Source organism: Lissotriton vulgaris, chromosome 1_1, assembly GCF_964263255.1.
Source record: "Lissotriton vulgaris chromosome 1_1, aLisVul1.2, whole genome shotgun sequence".
Lineage (NCBI taxonomy): Eukaryota > Metazoa > Chordata > Amphibia > Caudata > Salamandridae > Lissotriton > Lissotriton vulgaris.
In genome coordinates, this window is record NC_141685.1 from 94,774,239 (window position 1) to 94,786,706 (window position 12,468).

Here is a 12,468-nt window from a genome sequence, read left to right on the forward strand (position 1 = left end):
CCTAGCTACCATCCTACCAAGGGGAGCAGGCGCCATTTTGGGAAGGGCCCCTCCCTTCCTTTATGTGGGAGTGGGGTTCCTACTGGACTGGGGTGCGACCCTCAGCCAGGTGGGGATTCCATTTCTAACACTGGTGGCAGCAGTTAGGATTCGAACTTCCGACTCCGAAGAGACGGAAGTGCCATTAGGATTCCATGTACCAGGAAACAGTAACTATTACCGAGTGAGTACAAACTCCAAACTACCACGCTTGATGTTGTTAGACTTTTTTTCCGAGATGCCAGCTCTTGAGTTCATGAGGAACTGCAAACACTCGCTGACCAGGAGAGTCACCGAGTCCATGGCATCTAGCATGGGGGCGTGTGAGAAAGACGGATTCCAAAAACACTTTACAGACAACTTACATGGGCGCCTGCGCTCAGAGGGGAGGAGGGATTCTTCCCCACCCGGCATCAGTGATCCTCCAGCCAGAGGCCTGTCCCCTGCGGAATGGGAGGACAGAGAGAGAGACAAGGAACATCAGATCACAATGATAAACCTAAGCTTAGAAAGGGACAAACGCCTCCAAGTACTGAAGGAGGAATCTCAGAGGAAACTAGAACAAATGAGAATTGCGCATGGACTAGAGATGGAGGAACTTGATTGGGAACAACAGAGGCAGGAGGCCTTGTGGGCCACCGCCCGACAAAGCAAGACTGCTATAACTCCCCCCACGAGCATGGCAGAGTGGGAGACAGAGCCCCGCGCAGCGGAGAACAGCAAGTGTTACCCTCTTTGTGCTGAGGAGGGAGCAGAGTGCACATTTTGAACTGCTGAGGCAGAGAGCTTGTATGCCGCAGCAGACCGCCGCGTTGGCCCCTTTCCCCGCGCTGAGATTGAAAGGATGTACGCTTCCGCCAGCAGCAACCAAGCTCCACTGGCCAGCGCGGGGCTGAAAGAGGTGTTCCGTCCAGGTGGCAGCAGCGGAAATGCCTCCATTTGTGCGAACTTTGTAGTAAACTACGACCCAGCTAGTGGCCGCCGAATTTTATTTCTAGACACTGAACTCGAGGACGAATTCAGCCCAGCGGGCCACAGCGGACTTTCGTTCAATACAGAACTAAAAGGGAAGCTCAAACCAATTGAAGGCCGCAGCCCCGTAGCAGATAGAGCAAGGGGTATGGTACGCCCACCAAGAGGTAGGGCCCCCCACTGGAGGGCGGGGCGCCACATACCCCAGGGAAAACGAGAGAATGGGTTAGCTCCTGTAGGACGCAGGATATTAGAAAAGGAGTCAGGGACCGACCCAAGAGTTGAGGGTTCAAGGGATAGGGGCACCCGACCAACTCCCGAGGAGGGGCCCGAGAGAGGGGTTCACCCATGGTTACGGGCCGGCTACCCGAAAGTCAGGTCGGCCTAGAAGAAAGTGTGTTAGAAGACGGCCAGGGACTGTTCAGCCCATATCAGGATAGAGGTGTAGAATATATAGGAGAGGCCCTACCCGGTGGGGTGAAGGGTAGCCCAGGAGAAGAACCCGATGTAAATAATGACAAGCATAGCTTAAGTACTGTTGTTCCAGAGCCTTGCCAAACCCTGTTAGAAAATGAGTTCCCTGTCCTCAGGGAACACCCGGTAGCAGCCATTATTTTTTTGAGTTCCAAAGGATTTGGAGAGGGCCTTGGGCGGGATCCCCCGGGAATAGGGGGATGTGGAGCACCCATACATAGGGCCCCCGTAGTTCTAGTGTCCCGCAGTCCCACTCCGATTGGGAGGGTACCAGCATCTGGAAGGGGGTGCAGAGGGAGGGAAGCCTAGTTGGACATGGGGGTTTGGACCCCAGGTTAATGATTTCATTGCAAGAGGAAGATACTGGTCTAATGAGTGAATTAGGTTCGAGGGGCACCTCTCCTGGTGAGAGGGTACAGAACCCCCTAGAGAAAGGCACAAGAGTGTGGGACCGCCCACCTCCACCCCCTAAAGGGCTCCTGAATGAGGGCCCAGGGCTGGTCGATTGGTGCCAGACAGTCATACGAAACAGGAAGGGGAGTGGAAAAAAGATGCCCAGCACCTTGTAAATGTAAATGTAAATGTAAATGGGCTACACCCCCCACTCTTCGACCCCCCCAGCAGTAGAGAAGACTAGCAGGTGGGAGGACTGGCTCTCCTCCCTGATAGCGGCCATTGGGCCCCTTAGTTGGTTGTCGTGTTTGACCGGGAGTGGAAGAGGCCACGCCCCGGTGTTAGCTGTATGTGTACTATGGATGTGGGAAGATACCCCCCTATGAAAACAGGGATTAGGTAATATCCGGATGATGTCCCCCAGGTAGGATACTGCTTACATCGGGCCTAGGACTGGAGTAGACTGTTGTGGGCCAGGTCCCATGTTCTATCGCCCACCACAGGGAAGCCCATCCTGGTAGTGATTGGTCCCCCTGTGTTTGGCTGTGAGGGGGTTGTGTTGGACCTGGCCCTGCTCCCGAAGCTAACCCCTGAACGTTATTTTGTAGTGGGTCTTTTCTACTACCACGGGCAGTCCGAAATACTTGGCTCGCCATTTAGGGAATAAGCCTGCCTGCCCTAGCTACCATCTTACCAAGGGGAGCAGGCGCCATTTTGGGAAGGGCCCCTCCCTTCCTTTATGTGGGAGTGGGGTTCCTACTGGACTGGGGCGCGATTCAGCCAGGTGGGGATTCCATTTCTAACAGCTACCAAAATAACATAACATGAATGAGGGGATGCCACATTGCTACATAATAGCACATGATTATATTGTATTTACCAGTATTCACATGCAGACAATACCTTTAACGTTAAACCTCATGTGAGGTTCCAAAGGTCAATATCTGGACACAGCGTACACTCGAAAATTATAACAAAACCATAGTGCACGAATTAGTGCAAGATTTTTAAACACAGGTGGTTAGGTGGAAAGGAAATCACAGAATTCCTACCAGCAACCTATGCTGACTTTACAATACTCCTTGAGTTTTACTCGGTGATCTTGAGCTCTCTATAACAAACAGATCCATGTCATACTCACGTTCTACAAAATGAAATTACATCTACAAAGGGGTCGTGTCGGAACCCTTCTTACCCGAAATAAATATCCTCCTATTCTTCATACTCCTCTGCTTACTGCTACGCTGTGGCACCAAAGCAGTTGAACAAGAGTATCGCTCAAAGCATTACTGAAAATCCATTGCTTGGTCACGCAAGAAGACACAAAACACGTCAGCGCCATCTTGTTATGGGCTGTGTATAAAGATTATAATACAGAGACCACTATGCTAATGCTGATTATGGGCGTTCGATGTACAGAACTATATGTAGGTTATGTTTAACGTGCCTCATAATGTATGGTTAAAGTCGAACACATTATCATCGGACTTCTGGCATACTCAATGCAGGACGTATCAAAACATATTGTTCATCAAACACAATTTACACTGAATCCGTCAAGATTCAAGAAGGGTTAGCAATTACAATGATTTAAGGTTACACATTGGTGGGAATAATAATAGACTATTAGGGACAATGTAGGGTCAGCCTAACAAGTGTTGTTTTGCTGGTATGCATGTGAATGTGGAGTGTATGGAATTACATTCATAGAAAACATGACATGTCTAATTTATCATTCAGTCCTGTGGGCATCAGGCTATTTAATATTTTCATCCTGTAAATTTCCCTTTGTAAAAGCAATTTGGAGTTATCTATTCCTTCCCGGGCAGGTATATGCTCGATGATTTGGAACTTCACCTGGGCAATGGTGTGCCTGGCTTCCTCCCAGTGTACAGCAAGGCTTGAAGTTATGTTTTTGTTCCTAATCCTGCTTTTATGTTCAGATAATCGAGTCTTCGTTTTTCTTTCCGTCTTACCAATGTATAGTAAGCTACATGGGTATTTGATGGAATAAACTATGTGTGTAGACTTGCAATCAAAATCTTTTCTAATGTTCTGGGATGCACTACAATGTCGCCCAGAATAGCATTGTTGCAATGAATGCAATTTCCGCATCTAGTTGTGCCTGGTTAGGTCACAATCTTGTTTGTCTTTTTTTGGATAAAATCTCTTTCGAATTGCGTGCTCTTGTGAAGGCGAACAGCGGTTTCTGGCTGAATAAACCATTAAACTCTGGTTCCTCTTTAAGTAGTTCCCAGTGTTTGGCAATAATGTGTTTGATGTTGGATGAAACCATTGAGAATTTGGACACGAGCACAATCTTATTGCTGGTTGAGACAAGAGAGGCAGGACTGACGCTTGCCCTGCAGAGCCTCCACATTCATGGCTGGAGATTGAGAGGGGCAAGCCCACTGCCTCAGCCTGCAGAGCCTCCACCTTCATGTCTGGAGATTGAGAGGGGCAGGACCCGCACCTCACCCTGCAGAGCCTCCACCTTCATGCCTGGAGATTGAGAGGGGCAATATTCGTACCTCAACCTCCAGAGCCTCACCTTCATGACTGGCCATTGAGAACGGCATGACCAGGTCCTCCCCCTGCAGAGCCTCCACCTTTCTGTCTGGAGATCGAGAGGGGCAGCACCTGCGTTCGCCCTGCAGAGCTTCCACCTTCATGTCTGGAGATCAAGAGGAGTAGGGCCCGCGCTTGCCCTGCAGAGCCTCAACCTTCATGTCTGCAGATTGATGGGGCGGGACCCGCACCTCACCCTGCAGAGCCTCCACCTTCATGTCTGCAGACTGAGGGGGCAGGACCCACAACTCACCATGCAGAGCCTCCACCTCCATGTCCGGAGATTGAGGGGGTGGGACACATGCCTCACCATCCAGAGCCTCCACGTTTATGTCCGGTGATTGAGAGGGGCGGGACTCGCACCTCACCCTTCGAGAGCCTAAGCCTGCATGCCTAGAGATCGAGAGAGGCTGGACGTTTACCTCAATCTCCAGAGCCTCTACCTTCATATCTGGAGATTGAGAGAAGCAGGACCCGCAGCTCACCCTCCAGAGCCTTAACCTTCATATCCGGAGAATGGAGGGTCAGGACCCGCACCCCACCGTGCAGAGCCTCCACCTTCATATCTACTTTCAGAAAGTTTCCATTGTGCTCTGTCCCTGGTTCTGCAGGAGACAAAGGATACATTGCTGCCCTCTCGAACATGCCTCATTCAATCTCCATTCCTATCCTGATTTTTGAAGGGCCTTGCACATATCTTTGCACCTATTCCCTTTCTCATGTGTCAATGGTCTTTGTTGGACTTGACACTTTTTGCAGGGTAATCCCTAAACTATTTTCCTCTCTCCTAGCCTTTTTTTCTGACATGGTGTTGGTGGTTTTAGGACTCTGGGCACTTTAGCACTGCTGTCCAGTGTAAAGTGCGTGTGCTCTCTGTGTTACCTATGGAAAGATTGGTCTACACCTATTTGGCCTATTTAATTTACCTGTCAGTCCCTTGTAAAGTGGTATCTCATATACCCAGGGCTGGTAAATCAAATGCTACTGGTGGGCTTGTAGCGCTGATTGCGCCACCCACCAAAGTAGCCTTTCAAACCTATCTCAGGCCTCTGCCATTGCAGGGCCTATGCGCGCAGTGTTACTGCCGCTGTGATGTGGCACCTAAAGTGTGTGCTATGTCTGTGACCCCCCTTTTACTACATGTCAGTCACCCCAAAGGTAAGCCCTAGTTAGCCCTATGGGCAGGGTGCATTGTAGGTAAACGGTAGGACATGTATCTTAAGTGTGTGACATGTCCTGGTAGTGACAAACAGCCATTTTGGTTTCTCACTACTGTGAGGTTGCCATCCCTTAGGAATGCATTGGGGATTCCCTAATAAGTGTTTCAATGGCTATTCCTGATATGAGAAGAGCAGTGTAGTCAAGTTTGGTATATTTGGAATAGGGATAACAAATGCTACGCAATGGTGTGGCCAGATTTATTATAACTATTTTAGAAATTCCACTTTAGAAGTTGCCATTTCTGGTTGCTATGTGTCTGCCTGCCTGATATGAATTGCATGTTTGGCTTTTGAGTGACATGGGCTGGGAGGTGTGTGTGGATCAGGGAGGGGCAGGGTGAGTCAGCACAGTGCTGAATACTACATTGGCATTTGGAGTAGTGGGAGGAGTAGACACCTGACCCTGAATAGGATTGTGCTTGCCCTAGTGAATGCTGGCTCGGCCCCCGTTGGTGTGTCTAATGGCCTAGCCCCCATCTCCCAAAGAAGGGTGTGAGCACTGCAAACACAGTGATACAGAACCAGTTCTGGCTGGTCCCCCCAAGCCCTGTGCTTTGCAGACAAAGAGATGTGTAGTATAAATACAGGGGCTGTGACCCATGAAAAGTTGAGCTTTTTGTGCTTCTTTGGGACCTGTTGCTGCTGGGCCCCAGGTGGAACCGTCACAAGGGACTGCCTCTCTGCTGGATGGCCCTGTGTGCTGGGCTGCGTGGGCACAGCTTTGTCCCTTGAGGAAATCTTTGTGGGGGCTTAAGTGCCTTGTGAGTGCTCTGACGATCACCTTCATTCTCCCAGGATAGGAGAACCTTTGGTTGCAGGCAGCGCACGGCTGCCTGCAGGAAGAGAGCGGGAGCCCACCCCGATTTTGTGCGTGTCTTGGGGCGGGAGCCCACCCCGCCTTTATGCTGTTTTACGGGAGCTTACCCCGTTGATTTATGCTTAAAAGTCATGATCCCACCCTGCATCAGTGCCATTAGAGCTGGGGCACACCTCACAATTACCTTTATTTACTGCGGGAGCCCACCCCAGTTTTCAAGGGAAGAGCGGGTGACCACCCCACAATGGCTTTATCTGAAGCAGGTGCCCACCCTGCACTTGGCCGAGAGAAGACCAGAACTGCCATGGCCCGAAAGCCAAGCAACTTGCCTGGTCGGGCGGTGTCTTCCAGAGACATCGGCAGCGGCGTCAGAGCGGAGACGGAGCCTCCAAGCCTGCGCCAGTGAGAGGAGACCGGGAGAAGAGGCCCCGAGAGCAGGGCTGATCCCAGCACACTGCCGGTGCCCGTCCCCAACCCAAGCGAAGTCCAGAGAGAGAGCCCGGTGAGTGGGGCCGAGTTGAGAGTCCAGGGGGGGGTGTGTGTCGGGGCACATTGTCGGTGCCCTCCCCCTGTGGTCGTTCCTAAGGCACTGTGGTACCCGTGCCTCTATTTCCCACAGCTGCACCGCTATTGCGGGCAGCTGCACCAAGGGGGGCACTTTTTCGCGGAGTGGTGCTCATGAGGCATGGAGAGTGCCAGTGCTTATTTCTCTCTTGATTAAGGTAAGAAGTGACTACAAGGGATTTTGTTCATTGACTAAGTACCTATAATTCAACACATGTCAATCAAAGGTTTTTAAGCAATTAAACCTATTTGTATCTCTAGGATAACTAGTACATTTTAAAGTAGTTCAAAAGGCCATTCAATGAGGATCCAAAAGAGAGAAGAAGAGAGTAAGCACACAGCAAACTCATGGGGTAATAAAGACGCAATCTTCAAGTCAAAGTCATGAATAGCTGTACATGTACAGCTATTCATGACTTTCACTTGAAGATTGCTTCTTTTTTAACCCCATGATTCAGATCTATTGATTTGCTCAAAATACAAGACTTTTCAGATATAAATAGTTTGCTGTGTGCTTATTCTCTCACAGTGGTGGCAAGCTTAATTCCCCAGCTGCCCTGCGAGAGCGCAGGCAGCTGCAACCTGGGGCATATTTGTTTTGCCAAGTCCTACTGGGGACCCAGGAGGCCAAGTAGTGCCAGCACCATCATTTCTCTGGGGGCATTTTGGAGACAGGAGTGAGATACACTCCTCCATGCCCCTGCGCAATTGCACAGTTTGATTTCGCTGCCTTTGCATCTAAACCTTAACATTCTGTACAGAGGGCATGTTGAGCCCCCCGTGAAAGGCCAGTTGACCTGGGGGGAATTTTTAGAGTGTTATGGCCCATGATTAGGGCATACTGTGTTTATGCTTATGAGGTTGGCGCATAATGTGTTTTACGCCGAATGTGATGCTTATTGCATAATGTGATTTATGTTGCAGGATATAATGCTGAGTACAGTATTTTGCCAGTAATTGCTGGTTGTGTTCTACATTTACTATTTGTGTTTTTTGATGGTTCTGGCAGTGGCCCAATTGGCCCTGTCATGTGTATATAATCCTCTGCAAATATTGCATAGTGCCAGTTGGCAAAGTGTATGTGGTGTGATTACTATTCTAATGTGTTTTGGATCATACAAAGGCTATTTTTATAAATAACCTTGTGTGGAGTTTCTGTTGTGGTGTGCCTAGTATGTTGTTGCTGTGAGTGTGTTGCGCAGACGCTTTACACATTGCCTCTGGAATAAGCCTGACTGCTCGTGCCACGCTACCAAGGGGGGTGAGCAGGGGTTTTCTTCATTGTGTAACTCCCTTGCCCCGACTAGAGTGTTGGTTTCTGCCTGGCTTAGGCGCAAGCCCTAGCAAACCAGAAATACCATTTCTAACAGAATTGTTCTAACATTTCTGAGCCCCTCCACAATTACCAGCTTTGGTTACTGATATTGTACACTGTTTTTTGTTGCCATTATTTTGATGATATACAACAAACATCAATGCTTTGCTGTAGACTTATTCTGAACTAAGACAGTTTACATACCTTAGAATGAAATGGAGTGTCTATAGCGCCTGGAAGTCACTCAAGGAGTCAAGTCATACGTCTTCACTTTGTCTCGATGCACCGCTCACTTCTTTAATCACATGAGCACCTGTTCACTTCTTGCGCACTTAATATCATGATTATTGCTGATCTCCTTTGCTAAATTCTGTGAATAGATTGAATCAAGTGTTATTGTTCTATCTTTGCTTTTCAACTTTATTTTCCAAATTGTCCAAGTCAAATTAGCAAATGTTCAAATTGAACATTTCTAGTAAATAGACCGCTCGTGGAGAGCGGCGGCATCTACACAGTCATCGAGTTGGTATTTTTCTGAAATCACTTTACAGTGAAGCGTTGTTGCTTGTTATCTGCTGTTTCATCCAGTTCCTGGTCTAACACTTTGGGCATACCTTTGTTGTCTTTATAGCATCACTTAGTTGCGGTGCATCAGTGAGTTACAGGCACTGAGCGTGCGGCCGTCCTTCACATTATTCTTCCTGGAGGAATTATTCCTCAGAACTACATCTCCTCTCCTTCCCAAGGGGGTGACCTCTTTCCATCTGAGGCGATCGGTAGCCCTTCCCACCTTCTACCCCCAAAGGAGGTGAGATTACATCAGTAAGAGCCCCAAAAGGAAGTCTACTTTTATATTGATCCTAGGTGCGGACTGTAGAGGCTGCAAGAAGGGCACCTCTGCCCAGAAGAGGACCTTATCTCATTGCATCATCTTGTGCATCACAAAGGAACTGACTGAGGGAATCTGGGCTCAGTCCCCCAGAGTCCTCTGCATCAGCACTTGTCAGGGGAGTCCCTGTGAATGAGATTTACTGTGCGGTGACATGAGCTTCCCTCCTCCACACCTTCGCAAAGAGTTATTGCATGGATTCAGAGGAGAGGAGGGAGGGCCAGTTCAGACATTCAGTGCCTCAGGGCCTTTAACAGAGTTATTTAACACCGTAATGACTCTTGGTGCGATTCTAGAATCATGCAATCTCCTGTGGTGTGTCTGAAGACCCTGGCCCATACTGACAAAGGAAGAAGTTTTGCACTGGCAGGATGCACACAGAACTGGTTTGGACCAGGTACAGACACTCTCTGCCTTCAGGGACAAGGCATTTGTGTGTATAAAAAGGGGAACCCAGACCTCAGAACTTTAGATCACTTCTGGAAATCAAGATGGACCTTTTGCCAAGGAGAAGAACCAGAGAATCGGCAGGAGTTTTTGACCCCTATGCCAGTGTGTTGTTTGCTGGGGATGGCCTGCAGTGGTTTCTTTATTGCCAAGGAAAGGAGAAAAGACTTTTATTGAAACTTTCATCATCTTGCAGAAAATCTCCAAGGGCTTGTCATTTGAGCTTGCCTCCTGTCTGAAGTCTCAGGGATTCAAAGGCTGCACCCTTTCTGCTTGCCTGCATCTGGAACTTGCTTTTCTGGCTGCTACAGAAGGAAATTGCAACACCGACTCCGGCGAGAAACGCCATAATCTGCATCGAAGCTCTAAGCGCTGCTCCGACTTACAAGGTAGACCCGACACCAGCCGCCGTGCCACATCGACGCCAGCGAGCGACATTGTATCCTGCCACAAGCCCTAAGCGGTGCTCCGACTTTGTGACGTAGGCCTGATGCCAGCTGCTGTGTCGCATCGACTCCAAAGCTGACATCATCGTGGAGCCGATCCTCGACATGGGTGGTCAACTAAGGACTACGGGGTTCACGGTTCGATACCCGGTTAGCCCAGCACCATGGGACTATGGGCAATAGCTCGCTTAATCGTCCCGAGGGCCCCCAGCGCCGGGACACGACCTCGGAGGTAGCTGTGCTCTTTACAAGTAGTGGTATTTCATTTAATTTCATTTCGTGCCAAGCTACCACAGAGTTGAGCAGGGGTTATTTTAGGAGTGTAGCCCCCTTACTCTGACTAGAAGCAAGGGTCCCTATTTGGACAAAGGTGCACGCCATTGCCAATTAGAGACCCCCAGTTCTAATACCCACCTTTTCATCCACTAAGGTTCTTTTGGTCATTACCCACAATGAAGTGACCTCCATGATGGAGACCCTTCTTTTAAATAAACGAAAGGGAGTTTCACCAGTGGACGAACAAGAAGTGAACCTATACTCGCTAACCTTCTTCCTCATTGCCAAATCACAACTTTCACCGCAGGCAACAGCTTGAGGCAGAGTCTCTGTAAGAACCTTGACAACCCTTTCCACCACACCATTGCTTTGTGGATGGTACAGGGATGCCTTCTTATGCTTGATCCCCCTGGAACTCCGAAACTGTTCCATGACTAAGCTCGTGAAGTGAACACTATTGTCTGACAAGAGTGTTAACTAGAAACCCTCACGTTCAAATGACTCTTCTAGAAAGTTAATCACTTCACCAGACTCAACGTAAAGATCCACCTTGATATCAGGCAATGGGAAAACATATCAATACATACGTTCAAATAGCGTTCCACTGTCTTCAACTTCACAGGTCCCAAAATATCTATAGAAATGTCCACCACGGACCAGTAGCCTGTCCCTAATAACCGTGGGTTGCGTCCTGCACTTCAATATCGTGTCACAACACACATTCATGCACCAACCTCTCTACATGTACATCCATGGCAGCCCACCAATATGCTTCCTTGATCCTTTCCTTTATCATGGCAATGCCCATGTGCGAGGTGTGAGCACTGTTTACTAGCTTATCCCTTACTTCAAGGGGTGCAACCAACTTACTACCATGCATGCATGAGGAGACCATCCTCCACCGCCAGATCTTCCCTCATTCGCCAAAAGCCTTTGAGGACCTCTTTACAGTCCTTCTCACACCAACCCCCTGTGACCATTGTTAGGACTTTCCGCAAGTCTAAATCGATCATGTGATGTTCTCTCCACTCTCTCTCGGAAATCAACCCTACACTAATCACACACACTCATTTCTTCCTCCAGTTCTTCACCTCCAAACCACTCAACATTATCTGTCATTTCACACTCCACACCCCGAGTCTTGACAGACAGTCTGCCAGAACTTTAGAGTCACAACCCACTTCCGTATCCCATGGGAGACAAAGTCTATGCCTTTCTTGGAGAAGACCTCCCTAAGAGGTTTGTGGTCAGTAAGAATTCTGAACCTTTTCCCCCACAAAACCTTTCTCAGCTTGCGCACCACCCAGAAAACACCCAGAGCTTCTTTCTCCACAACAGAACAGTTGCATTCAGCACCCCTCAAGGGCCTAGAGACTAAAAACATGGTTTTATCCTCCTTATCAACCTTCTGCAAAAGAACTGCTCCTAACCCCTAGTCCTGAGATAAGAAACCTTTGTGGGATCAAAACTTCCTAGACAAGGTGCTTCATTCAGATGTTTCTTAATGCACCCAAACTCTTCCTCAGAGCCCTTGGACCAAACAAATGGGCTTCCCATCTGGAGGAGAGACCTCAAACAAGAGGTTTTCCCTGCAAAGTTCAAAACGAACTTGTGATAAAATTCAGCTATGCCCAGAAACTTTACAAACTCTTCTTTTTTTAAAGGGGTGCGCAAATTACAAAGGGTGTTTACCAATGAGTCTTTGGATTTGATGCCTGCAGCGGACACAAAATGCCCTAGGTACTCTATTTCTTTGACAAATATTTGCACTGGTCAGCTCTAAAGGTGAGGTAAGCATCGCTTAACTTCTTCAATACTGAGCTCAGCCTTCCATTATGCTCCTCAAAATCCACACCAAAGATGAGCACATCATGACACCCTGAAGGCCTCCAAGAATGTCCTCCATCGATCTCTGAAAAACTGAGGCACCATAAAACAGGCCAAAAGGCATTCTTAGAAATCTAAAAGTACCAAAGGGTGTTACAAAGGAGATAAGGTCCTGGGAAGAGGAGTGAATGTTCTGAATGTTCTGAAGAGGAGTGAAGGCT